Here is a 13,022-nt window from a genome sequence, read left to right as displayed (position 1 = left end):
GAGGATGTGGTGACTTACTACTTGCTTATAGAAAAACAGTTTTTGAGGGAGAATTACGACTTGCTAAGAAAAGTGTGAAAGTGGAAAATGTGCAGAATGAACTAAACGTCCCTAATTCCGAAGGAAAAAACTGTCTTTTTTTCGCCTTACCCTATGCCTTTAAATGAAGGATACTACACTTTGAAGCTTACCGCTTTCGGACCACATAGAGGTCTCACGGAAGAGGTAAGCCTCACTTTCCAATACCAGACGCAACAGCCTGGTAGTTGACGTTTTAGAATTTAAAACATGTCGGAGCGCAGCATGTTGCATAACACCATTATTAACATATTTACACAGTGTGTCTGATTGCTAAAAGTATATTGCCATGGTTACTGTGCATAATCAGACAATTTTTAAGCATGCGTGATTGAAACCTATACTGCAATTTTTTACAGAGCGTTGAGTAATTTTGTCACCTTCAGATATGTATCTCTTTCGAACACCATGTGGCAATCACTTAAAAGTATATAGTCAACGCATTTTTAATCGGTCTGAAACAAGAAATTGGTGGGCCCATCGGCATTACAAGATCTCAGTACTTCTCATGGTCGACAACCGCTAATTGAGATTGCCATTTTATTACATGTATATCTTTAAGACTAATATAAGCCATGAGATAAAAAAGTATTTCTTTTAAAATGTGCTTTCCAGCACCGGAAATCACAAGTTATAGTACACTTGACCATGACAATAACACCAGCAAAGCCTACACTTTAGTATTGTAATGTTTACCGTCCTAATTATGTGTAGTATAAAATTAACCGGAAACCTTACATTTAATAGTAAGAGAATGTGTAAAAACGCTATTTTATTCCTACAAGGGTGTCAACATCCAAGAGAGCGAAATAGAAACATAATTGCTTTACCGTCAGGGTAGTGTGATTAAGTACGGTAGGCTAGGCTGAACACATCAATCTGAACTTCTGGCAGCTGCATGCTTGCCATTACGGAAATATATCAGCCACCGATTCCGGAGAGAGAGAGAGATAGAAATGAATTTTTTGTGTGACAGACAGTTCTCCTAGCCGTCGGCCAAGACCCTTGGGCTTTGGAAGTCGCTTTGCCCTGCCGAAAGGCCCAGACATCATCCGCTGTGTCAGAGCTGCACAAAACGGTCTCCAATTGCATTACACTAGCGCTTTTGCGACCTAACTTTGTTGCTTGTGGACAGGACTATAGCATGTGTGCTACTTGGACACGATACTTATACCGGCGGCACTTTTCAGCGTATTCCCGAAGTAGCACTGAATGTAGGTTTCCTGGATGGGGTACCAGTTCGTTTGCAGAAGGGACCAAGACACGGGTTGAAACATACTGAGGGTAGGATTAGCGCGGGGAAGCGGGCCCACGCCCTCCAGTAGTGATGAGTGATGTCCCTAAAGGGCACCAGTCGATCCCTTCCCGAGAAGCGAAGAGAATGATCGCTGTGGTCATCACCAGCTCGGAATGAAAATGCTCAAGCGGCGTCATGCGGGTATGCTTTCCCAGCCAAGCCGCAGTGTGCAGGTGCCCCCATTGGCCATATCTTTCCCGACCGTCAATGTTGTTGGGTCCAGTCATGAGAATTGCAGACGTCTCCGAAGAGATGTGCGCCCTTGCGTAGCTGATTTATGATGGCAGGCTTTGAGTCGGGTCCGCGTATTTGATTTTTGCGGAAGCCGTCATTGCCAAAGAAATGGCCGCCTCTTGGCCACATGCGGTTCTCCCGTGCATAACAAGGTGCCTTTATTCATAGTTATTCCTTTTGGGTCACTTCGGCTATTCTGAAACTGATTTCATTACCCGAAATTCATTTTCGTGTGAGTGGTCTAATTTCTCGAATTCGGAAAAAAGAGTTTTTGTGGGGGTGCGAGGTACAAAGATACGATTTCCATCAGAGATTGCAGTGAGAAGGTACATTGTGCCCTTTATGCTGGTGCGTCAAAAGCAACTGGATTGTTGCAGAAGTGAAAAGTTTAAATTCATCGTGTCTGTTGCGTGGGTATTTCGTATAAGGCTTCATTTGCCGACATCTCGAATTTTGCCGGAAGTGGTGTTTGTGTACGGCGGTGTAAGACTAAATTGATTTGTAACTCGTAGGGTGCAGCAAATCACACATAGCGAACGTAAAAAAAATGTACACTCAAGGTGCATTATGTTAAGCCATTTCTAAAACGAACGTCTACGTAACCAGATCCGTAAACAATGCAACAAAACTTGAGGTTTTGAAACACTTTGAAATGCAGCTATCGTGGTATGTTCTCCATATGGAGACCTACAGCCGAAAATCAAACCACATTATAACCAAAAAATACGATGCTTTGCATTCTAAAAATGATATCATTTTGGTGTTACACGAACCCCTTCTTAAAAAAAATACCCTCTTCCGGATTCAAGACTTCATCTTCCCGACGAAAACAGAGCGACTTCATTAGGCACGGTAAAATGATTTATTTGATTGAATGCAGCACGTTTTTTCTTGCAAAGTAAAAAGAACGCTTAGCTAAATACGTGCACGTGTGGAAAAACTTTTTGAACGTACTCTTTTTAAGTTGCCGTCAACCTAACCAATGCATATGTCTTTTACCATCCTACGTACAAAATGTATATGCAAAAGTACTGCGGAAGCCTTTTGCAAAGAAGGAAAGTGTGCGTGCAACTGAAAATGGTTTTATATTACCGCGACTCTACCGCAAGGCGAACTTAAAGGGGTCATGAATGGAGAATACATCTTTGTTCTAAAGAACTAGAATTCGGCACCTCAGTCAGCTCCACTCCAGCCGCAAAACGCATTTTTTGTAAGAAGAAAAGAATGGAATATGTAAAAACATTCAAATTTTGCGCTTCCTTGACGTGGTTTGGTAGGGGTGATATTATATGAGCAAAAAAAACGAAACAGGTTATCCCCACTAACGCGAAACTTGGGGAGGGGCAAAGCATGCAGGGTATAAATGGATACAACGAATGAGAGTCTATCTCTTGCCACAAGGCGCGCGGTGATTGGTCACCGCAGAAGCGCCGGTGGGAGGAGAAATCGGGCGCTTGCTGATGGGATGACACCCTCTCTTGCGTTGAACCAGATTTCAGCAATCGGCATGCCCCATCTGCCGCAGTTTGTGTAGAGGCAGGGGTCAACACGAGCGCAGGGCAATGTGTGCGCCTCGCCCTGGGGGCTCGTCCTCGGTGATAAACGAGTCCCCGGCATAAGGATAGTATTCATTTTATTGCTTAGACCGACCACCCGATCCGAAAAGGCGTAGTGTCGAGAGCTGGAGGGTATTTCAGTGTGACGGAAATTACAACTCTTATACAAACAGCTTCTGCTTATGCTCGATGACGGTTGCTAAACGGACAGGGACAGTTCCACAAATCTTTAAATCATGCTACTTTTTTTAACTGTTTTTACTCATTATATACTTTTCTTTCAGTGCGCGTTACGTTCTAGAGCGAGGCGTTGGAAGACGGGTGTCCCGGTGTCTTAGAACCGTGGGTACATGACATGATGACAGGAGACGCCGGCAGCCAAGCCCTTTCAGGGATGCGCTCCTAACACATCATTATAAGTGTGTTGACTTGACATTAGTAGTCCAGTGATATGTTTAAACCGAACTAGAGGTCCCACTGCCATTGCCCTTTCACGTTTCTTGGTGGTAGTTCAGGTTGGCGGCAGCCAATGAAACAAGCAAGACTCTTTGACGTCTTTGAGAAGTTTCTCAAAACCGGCCAGGGAGTGGCCAACGCCTTGCACATTCTCTTTATTATATCCATTATTTACATGAAGTGTGGTGTAAAATTGGCATCATAATCTTCGAAACAAAATTCTTTTATGGAACCCATCCTCTATTTTCTCTTCGTGACCCCTTCAAGAATGTCTTTGCCTGAAGCCGTGTTTGCGTGAAATTGGTGGTTGAATTTTTACACCTGAGTCTTGTTTTTCATTTGCTTTTGACTGCTCAGGTAGTGACGATGATCCAGAAAAAAAACCTAAAGTTTGAATTTTTACAAAATGGAAGAAGAATTGGCTGCACGATAAGTGCAAAGGGAATGCATTGGTTTTGAATGCAATGACGCCCTTTGTTCTGACTCAGGATGGTAGCACCTGGGGAGCCACAAAAACTGCACGGTGCTTCTGTCGCTAATAAAGGAAACATACTCTGCCGTGATTGTTTTAATCTCGCTCTGATAAAATGTGTATTTTTGGGGGGATGCATCACAGTTGAAATGATCACAAGCTTACTAAAAAGGTTTTGGAACCTACCCGTCTCGTCTTCTCACCACCCTTAACGTGACTTCGCTAAGCCTACATTTACCTAGATGTGCACCCGGAAACATAATACAAACTGCGTATTTATGTACACAAAACTCGTCACTCATATCGCAGTAACAATGATGTATTCAGCTTGTCCGTAGCTTTGTATGTTCGAGAGAGACCCGAGAATATAACTATGTACAAAGAGTCGATTGAGTGCGATCAGACTGCGGCCTGTGGATGGCGTGTTTTCAAACGCAAGGTTCCACAGCGCCCCCGGGTTATATATAGGACGTCCCTTTGTGCGGTTATAATGTGAAATTGTGGAAGGGGCCCACTGTTCGGCCTTTGCACCCTCGACGTAAAACTTAGGGTGCTGCCGTTGGTGACCGAGGTCAAAGGCCTTGCCGGCGAAGGAATATTTTCTTTTTCTTTATTAAGTGCGAATACACTTCTTAAGCGAGCCTGAATCGTCCGCCGCCGTAGTCCGCATAGCAACAGCTGCGGGTGCGCGCGCTCCTCGTCTTCCCTAGCAACGGGGGGAGATGGGCGCGCGCTGCCTGGCCGCGTCCCCATGGCTCATTCTTGTTGTTGTTCCTGCTGACATGGCACATACCCACGTGGGGGACTGGCCAGGAATCGGGCGTGAGAAGGGCTAATGCACCCGCTTAAAGGAGTACTGACACGAAATTTCAAAGCTGAGATCCGGTCTAGCAATCAAGTACAACGACAACACAAATAGGTGTCTGTGAATAAATGCATCTTTCTTTCTTTGTAGTTGTGTGTGTGTGTGTGATCTCTCTTTCGCGAACATTACCGAACCGCGCAAATTCAACTCGTGCATTCGCACTTTCACATTCTTCCCCTCGGGGAAATGCGGGGAATTTTTTCAAACACTTCTTCACACACATTTTACGCAGCGTTTCACCTACTACTGTTGTTCGGTATCCTTTTGATCGCTTTTGGTTCGGAACGCAACTTACGACAATGTCTAACCAATCTGGTGCCTTTTGTGAAGTGGCATCGCTTTGTCACTTGGAAATCAGTGGGGCTCAGTGCACAAAGCATTTGGAATACGCAATATGTGCACAAATGAGTGTGCTGTGACTGGCATAATTAATATGTAAAGACAAGAAAAAAATAACCCTGTTTGTTAAAAATTGGCTTAATTGTTGGGTAGGCGAAACGTGCCTACTAATGTCTCACATCCAGAAGCTAAAGAAAGTAATGCGAAGAAGCCAGTCAGCTTTATGCTGCTTAAAATATAAACTGCTATAGCTCATGAAAACTAGCTGATCAAAGGTATCTGTAAAAATTCTTGCTTGGTGGCAGAACGGATTTGGCGAGCTATGGTTAAGAATGAGGACCGCTATATTCACAATAATATCATGGCGTCTACGACAGTTCGCCGCAGGTACACGCCCAGCCGCTTCGTTATCGTCACCGTTGTTGGGTCGAGGCACTGTGTGGCAATGCCCATATCAGTACCGTGGCAACATCTTTTGCACACATCCACGTTCAAATGAAGTCCTAATTTTTGTTTGACCCCTCCCAATACAAAAGGAACTATTCGTTTAGTGAGATAAATGAATAGTTGCTTTCGCATCTTAAGGAGTCAGCGACAAACAGGGTGTGTGCGCAAAATATTTTCGGAAATATTTGCCAAACCAAGTTTTTGCAGAGTTCCTGGGCCGGTCCTTTCTTGGACGGCCAGGGTCAGTTTTCAGAGAGGGTAGAAGTATCGGAGTGTGCCAATATACTCCTAGAATGGAGCCACCCTAAAGACTCACGTGCAGTACACAGTAAAAATGTTTACTTTCATTTTCCCTCACTTTGAGTGAGCCAAAATGGTCTTCCACACCAAAACGGGTTCTCAAATAGCCGAGGAAATAATGGGAATAAAAGTTAGTTATTCTACTGGTCTCCCAGGACTTTGCGATGCGGGTCGATTCCACCTACCGGCAACCACACAGGATCATTTGCTTTAGCTGAGTAAAAGTTTACTCAAGGCAAGGGGAGCGGCCATCTACTTACAAAGCATGGGTGACCGGTACACGCATATATAAGTGCAATACATTTCCTTTTCCGTTGCAAAGCTAGTCTGAACGTTCAGGTGACCCAATAGTAAGGTCGAAAGTAGGCTTAGCAACACGTTTTATTGCCTTTGCTGGCCCAGTTTTACCAGTAGGTTTTTTTCGCAATGTGTACAGTGTCATCCCCAGCCGTTTTAGCTCAGCGCTGCAGCGATGCCTTAAGTGCCATGCGACGACGTTCTTATATTTCACTAGGCTTGCACTCAGAAATGCGGCTGCCGTTTTGCTGAAGAGTTTGTGTTTCAACTTCGTGACAACAAGAATGGTGCTTCCTGCGCGGCTCTTACCTTTAATTTTTTTTAGCCTTAGTTTCAATTTTCGGTTTCATGGCTAAGGTTAGTTTTTAATGTTTGAAATGATTTTTGTGGTTGATTATGTTTTTCTAGGTTCTGTCACAGTATACGTTATGAGGAGTAAGCTAGTACTCGTCACTGCATTGTTTGACGAAACGCTTACGTCGCTTTGGTGAGTACCGTGGAAGGCCAGTCTAGACACTGTCTTAATTTTTAGCGGTGCTTTTTTTCCTCAAGACATATACATGTACCCTGCAGGGCCCCTCCTGAAGAAGCGAAATAGCAGCGATTAAAACCTTAACGCCACATGAATCGACTTCTTTTAGGCAACAATCTCCCGAGCCAGTGCGTTCTTATCGGTTGCTGGAGCGCTCGCGGTGGCGAAGAACGGCTATATCCTTAAGCACGAATGCACACCCCAACTCAAGCGAGGAGCGTTGAACGCCATAAATCCGAGAAAAACCAGCAGGCAGCTAAGTGCACCACCGTGTTGATTCAAAATAACAGCAATCGAGTTCCAAACCACGCAGGCAAAACCTGTACTGTATACACATACCACGTGGACATTAAATTTTAGCCAAGAAAGTCCCGCCAATCTTATTTCCAAATTTGATGTTAAAGCTGGCACTGGAGATATTAAAGTAGCAATCAGTGGTGATCTGTTTAAAAAAATGCTGTCGCGTTTACAATGGAGGAGAGAACCTCACGTGTCTTGAATACCTGTTATCTTTTAAATTTGAGTGTGTAGGTTTATTCATTGCTGTGTATTGTCATTTTGTTCGTATTGAGTTTCAGCCTACTATCGCAGTCATTGCTAATAAAGCAACCAATCCACAAAAGCCCCAGCAGGAGCTCCTGCAGTCAGTGCCGCAGTCAATATTCACAATATGCACACCCAAAGGGTGACGGCAAACAGCATCCGCTGTTAGGGAGTAGAAGTTGCGCTATCGCTTCCTTGCTCCGAAATGAGTGGTTATAGCCTGATTTTGCAGCCTAATTTTAAGTTTTATTTTTAGGTAAAATTTTCTTCTTTAGGTTAGTTTTTGGTGTGTGAATGGCGGTATTTAGTTCGCCAGGCAATGTTAGGTTTGGTGACCTTACGCGACGTTAGGGAGAGGCGCTGCATTGTTTCAAGAAATGCTGGTACACATCCTTTGGTGCTCTGCTTAAAGGGGTCATGCAAACAAAACGCAAGTTTTGCACATTCATATTATTGCCTTGTTAGGCAATAATATGAATGACACCACTGTTACCGTAAACTTCGCTCAAATGAGCTACATAATTAGGAAAAATTGGAGGGCCATGCACCTTACTAGCTCAATTGCCGCACTATACCGATTGTCGTCTTATTCACAGCAGTGTGATTGGGTGAGGCCGGTAAAAGCAAATGCAAGTAGGGCAGGCCTTATAAGCTTGTAGAACGAGCTATTTTTGCTGAAGTGCAAGGCATATTCATTTTATAACAGAAAGAATGGTGGGGTAAAGCAATAAGTTATGAAAGTACGCGAAGTACACGTGCCTACTTCTGTTGGTACTGCCCGCATTATGCTTGTTACAGCTGCAGTGCAGTGCGGCACTTTGGAATTGTTTCACACGACACTGTCCGATCGGCGTAGTGATATCATCTTACTTGGCCATTTTTTTTACTATACCCCATGTTTCACGAAACTATTACTATGTACCGGAGAAAAAAGAAGCCAGGTGCAAATACGAAAAACTCAAAGGCGAATAGCGGTACGGAGCAGTGTAGTGGCGGCATTAAGGGGCCTGACGGCAAGCAAGGCTCTGCAGTCTTTTGCAAACTGAACAACGCACTTGTAGTTCGCTTGAAGAACAGTTCATGTGACGTCATAGAGATGGCACGAGAGATTAGTTTGCGGGAGGATCATAATTTATATTCATAAATTTCACAGTAAATAAAGCATCACGTGCTGCAGAAAACGCTCTGGAAGCACTAAAAAACCCCGACTTTTTTGGATAATACTAAAATTGTATTTTTTCTGAATGGTCTGCTTAAAATTATACAGATATAACTCGTAAGCATTGCGGGATTACTATCCCAAATTGTAGTCCGGAGAACATAGGCCATGTTTCGACAACTCTGAGTGTGTTTAAGCGAATTTATTTAGCAGAAAACGCAATTCGTAAATGCTGTCCACCTCTCTGCATCATCGCCCATTTTCTGCGGCGTTTTCGTGTGCCATCGGGAGGAAATGAATTGGCTTGACTGCGCTACTACACGGCCCGCCGAGCATCCCACAGTCAGTCTTCCAAGCGCTAAGTTCGCCGGCCGCCGACGGGTTGCCGTAATTCGTTATCTCAGTTGAAACTAACCCAAGACACGTTTGTGAACGGATGAATGTGCCTTTCTTTTCTTAGTTAATTTGTGGACTGTATCAAGCTTGAAGGCCAGGTCGCACCACACACGCCCTGCACAAGCGGACATGCGACGCTTCGCTGGCTGGCACGCAGTAGGAAAATCTAAGGACACTTGAAAGAGGGACAAAAGTCACCGGCGTCAATATAGGCAATAACAAAATCAAATCAACTGAAACTTTTGCCGTTCTGCGTAAAACGTGGGAGGAGGACGCAGTTTTGGCGCTTGGTGAACACGCACAGCGGTCAGCAGCACGACCAGACATCTACGAACGCTTTTCCGTCTAAGAAATGCAATTGCTTGACGTGAGATACTGTGGAAATTCGGGGTGGCGCTTACTGCACGAGCAAAGAGAAATATAAGCTGTTTTACCCAGCAGGGCTACCTTTATGTCCTTTATGTCACCTTTCTTAAGGATAGGATGATGTTCGTGCTCTTCCAAGTTTCCGGTACACCCGCGGACATTAGGCATTAAGTTTGCCGGTTTTTGTAGTAGAATTTTCCCGCCATTCTCCAAAATGTCTGCTGTTATCTGATGTTCACTAGATGCTTTGCCCCTTGCATTTTTTCTAAGCATTGTTTACATCTGTCGTTACTTGTGTCATGCCTATCTCCTCTCAGCTACTTTCTTGTTCGGAATTATCCTGGACGTCCAGACTACTGTACATATCTCTATAGAACTCCTCGGCAACCATGACTATTTTATGCCTTTTTGTGATGACATTGCTTTGTTGTTTTTAATAAAGTGCATGCATCTTATTTTTCCTCATGTTTAGACACCTCTTCACTTCTTGCAGGCTGTTTCTCTTTTTTAGAGCACGCCCAATCCTCTCTATATGACGCTTTCGTATGTTAGCTGTCTTAAACCTATTGATTAAGTTCGGAAGCTCAATAATTCTATTCTGTCAGCTGCGGTGGAAACTGCTATACTTTGCCGTTTCCTAATGAAATCTTTCGTCTCCTGGGACTGTTTACCAGTATTCTGACAAGGGATGGTACCTCAGACTCCTATTACACCAATATAATGCACCAATACCGTCAGAGCGGGCGCCAATACCCATAACGTCACTCCTCCCGCAACACTTGCTACGCCCGGCTATCGTACAGACTCCAGACGCAGACGCATCCTTAATCCGAAACCCCTATCAATGATATATCCCTCACTAGATACCCTTACAACTGCTCAACATGCCATACTCCCAATACGAATTACGATCTTAAATGGGCAAGCGCCGACCCGCCAAGCCCCTCCCTTTCCCTACCACGGAGCTGTGGGATTGCGGGCTCACGAGCTGTGATGTCAGGCCTCAATAACACCTGATCTCCCGGGCTTGAGGAGCACCAGTCGATAGCGGGTTTCTGTACTGAGAAGGAGCCACCCATCGTTTTTATTTATTTTTGTCTGCTCAAATAAAAACGTTTTTTACCACCACAACAATAGAAAATCTTCATTTCGTTTCTAATGAAATGCTGTTAAGGGTTACATTCCCGAAGAATGTATTCAGCTGCTTCGCGTTTTTGTTCCACAGACCGATGCCAGCAGAGTGCTTGGTGCCTCAATGCAGCAAGGAGAGTCAGCAGATGCATTTCAGTACTGAACACCTTCTATTAAGAACAACGCCATAAATAAATAAACTCTGATTGCGATGGGCGAGCGCGGTGTCTTGCGATCGCTGCCACGCTGAAAAACGGGACAGTCTGGCTGGCCGGTTATTTGCGCATCGTGTGGGCATCCACCAAAGCGCGACAATGGTGATGACAATAATGTGGATAACGAATAAATCTTGATTCACTGCATCTAGAGTGACATCTGAGAGTACTTAAAAGGGCCATGCAGACAAAATACAATAGACCTTATGCGAAATTGCTTGGTGATCTAGCAACACTGATGTAAACGAGACCGTCGGCCATATTGGTACGGGCGCCGATCGGGAAGTCTCGTATTGCTTACTGTGGACGAGTAGGTGACGGTAACGCGGTATGGCTCAAACTGGACGGCGTTTTCCGGCTCCCGACCACGGATTGTGGACGAAGGACTTGTCTGCGCTGCCGACTGTGTCTGAAGACTCATACTACTCGGGGTACCGCGCCAAAGACCCATCCGAGCGGCAGCGGAGCAGGGCATGCCGCAAGGCATGCCGCATTGCTCGCCTTCATCGGTGCAGACAAACACGTGCGACTCGCAGTAAGTAAATCCGTCTTTGTTTTTTACTTGACGCGGGTTAACCGGTATGAGCATTTGTATAGCACTTTGTTCACTGTTGTTTACCATGCAAATGCGTAGCGGCGACCCTGTTGCAGTAACCCTGAAAGAGGCCAGCGACAATCGCCAGACGGTACCGCTAGTGGGTGGATTAGGTATTTTCAAATGATGTACATCTAATTTACGGGATGATTTTTGGCGAAGATGTTTACGGAAAGGTTGCGGGCGTTTTCCGTGACGGTCGTCCGCCCGCGCGTTTGCCGCAAAGCAATCGCGCTTTGCGGTGAAGTCAACTACAAAAGCGCACATACACCTTGAATTTTCTTTTTTTGTGTGTTTTCATTATTTATTGCGCATGTTCTGCCGCAAAAATCTGTTTGTGTGTCTTTCTTCTCCTTTTTTGGTGGTGGGGTGGTTGTGTTTGTTTCTAAAGCGCATGTTTCTGGTGTGCACGAATAGATAATACAGTAAAACCTCGTTAGCTCGAACTCATTGAACTAGAAAGATTTTTTTAATTCGATGGGTCATCGGTATAGCCCGAATGTTTATATGTTTATCTCGAAAGGTTCTGGAAGTGAGTTCCAAATAATCATATTATTGCTTATTTAAGTTATGACGAACACGATTATGCGGGTACTGGTATCATTACCCACGGTAAGGTTTTTAAATGTTAGACTTCCTTATCTTGAAAATGCATTAACAAAGCATGCAGAGGTACTTGCACGATCGAACTTGACAAACAATTTTGACATCATTGCTGTTTGAGGTGTAGATTATTGCCCTTGCAACAGTGTTAAGCAAGACACAAAATCTGGTCATTTTGAGTCTGTTCCTTGCGGCCACTTCTTTCTGCTCTGTCCCTTTACCATAAACTGTAGCGGACCAGTCATGTTCTTCCCTGCGTGCTATTTACTGTTACTCTCTCTGTTTTTGCAGGTTGGGCCTCATCCATGTGCTCAGCAGCTGCTTTCTCTCCCAGAAGAAAAGTGGCCGGCCCTACGTTCTGTGCCCCACCTTTGAGACGGACTGTGGGGCGATTGTGGATGCAGCGTGCGAGTTCCCGGCGGGTTGCAGTGGAGCCTGGAGTCACATCCTGGCTGCTGTGCATCTACTCGCCCTCTTGCAAGCCGAAGGTTTTAAGAGGCGCCACCGGAGCTTGCATGCACTGAGCTGCCACAACAGTGGGGACTTCCGAGACAGCAGGGCATCAAGCCAGCGAGTGTCCAAGACATTTTGGAGACGCCCGAAAAAAAATGTCCCCTCTCTTCTCTTGCTAATGCGTCTGTTCGATGCACGTAGAGTACACGAGCAATGCGAGCAGCAACAAATTGCCGTGCAGGCGCTTGGGAGAAAACTTGGTAGCTTTGGGAATGGGTTTTTTGCCCAGTTGTGCTGGCCTCACTTCCCACAGCGACAGAAACAAGGACTGGCATGGCACCTGAAGGGTTACCTATGAGCTACCAGCAAGCATTCATGCCACATTTCGCTGTGGTCATCTCGCGAGCACGCAGAGGCTGGGAAACGTCGTGTTTACTAGACCACGGCATGCAGGGGTGCGTGAATGCTTCCCTTTGTTCCATTTATATCCACAGTTAGCTATACTGCACGCGCTATAAATCAGCGAAGTAGTTTAATTTACTGGGATTTTCACTGAGGATACAAAAAATGCAAAACCACTCAAGCTGATGTGCGGCGGCCTGATGCAACTCTGGCCGTTTTGTTTTTTTTTTCTTCTTTTTTGAATAAAACTTGAAAATTGTCTCAGCTACCTACATCAATGACCACT

This window comes from Haemaphysalis longicornis, unplaced genomic scaffold (assembly GCF_048455015.1).
Source record: "Haemaphysalis longicornis isolate Haplotype H1 unplaced genomic scaffold, Haemaphysalis longicornis Haplotype H1 scaffold_10, whole genome shotgun sequence".
Lineage (NCBI taxonomy): Eukaryota > Metazoa > Arthropoda > Arachnida > Ixodida > Ixodidae > Haemaphysalis > Haemaphysalis longicornis.
Note: the sequence above shows the minus strand (reverse complement) of the source record.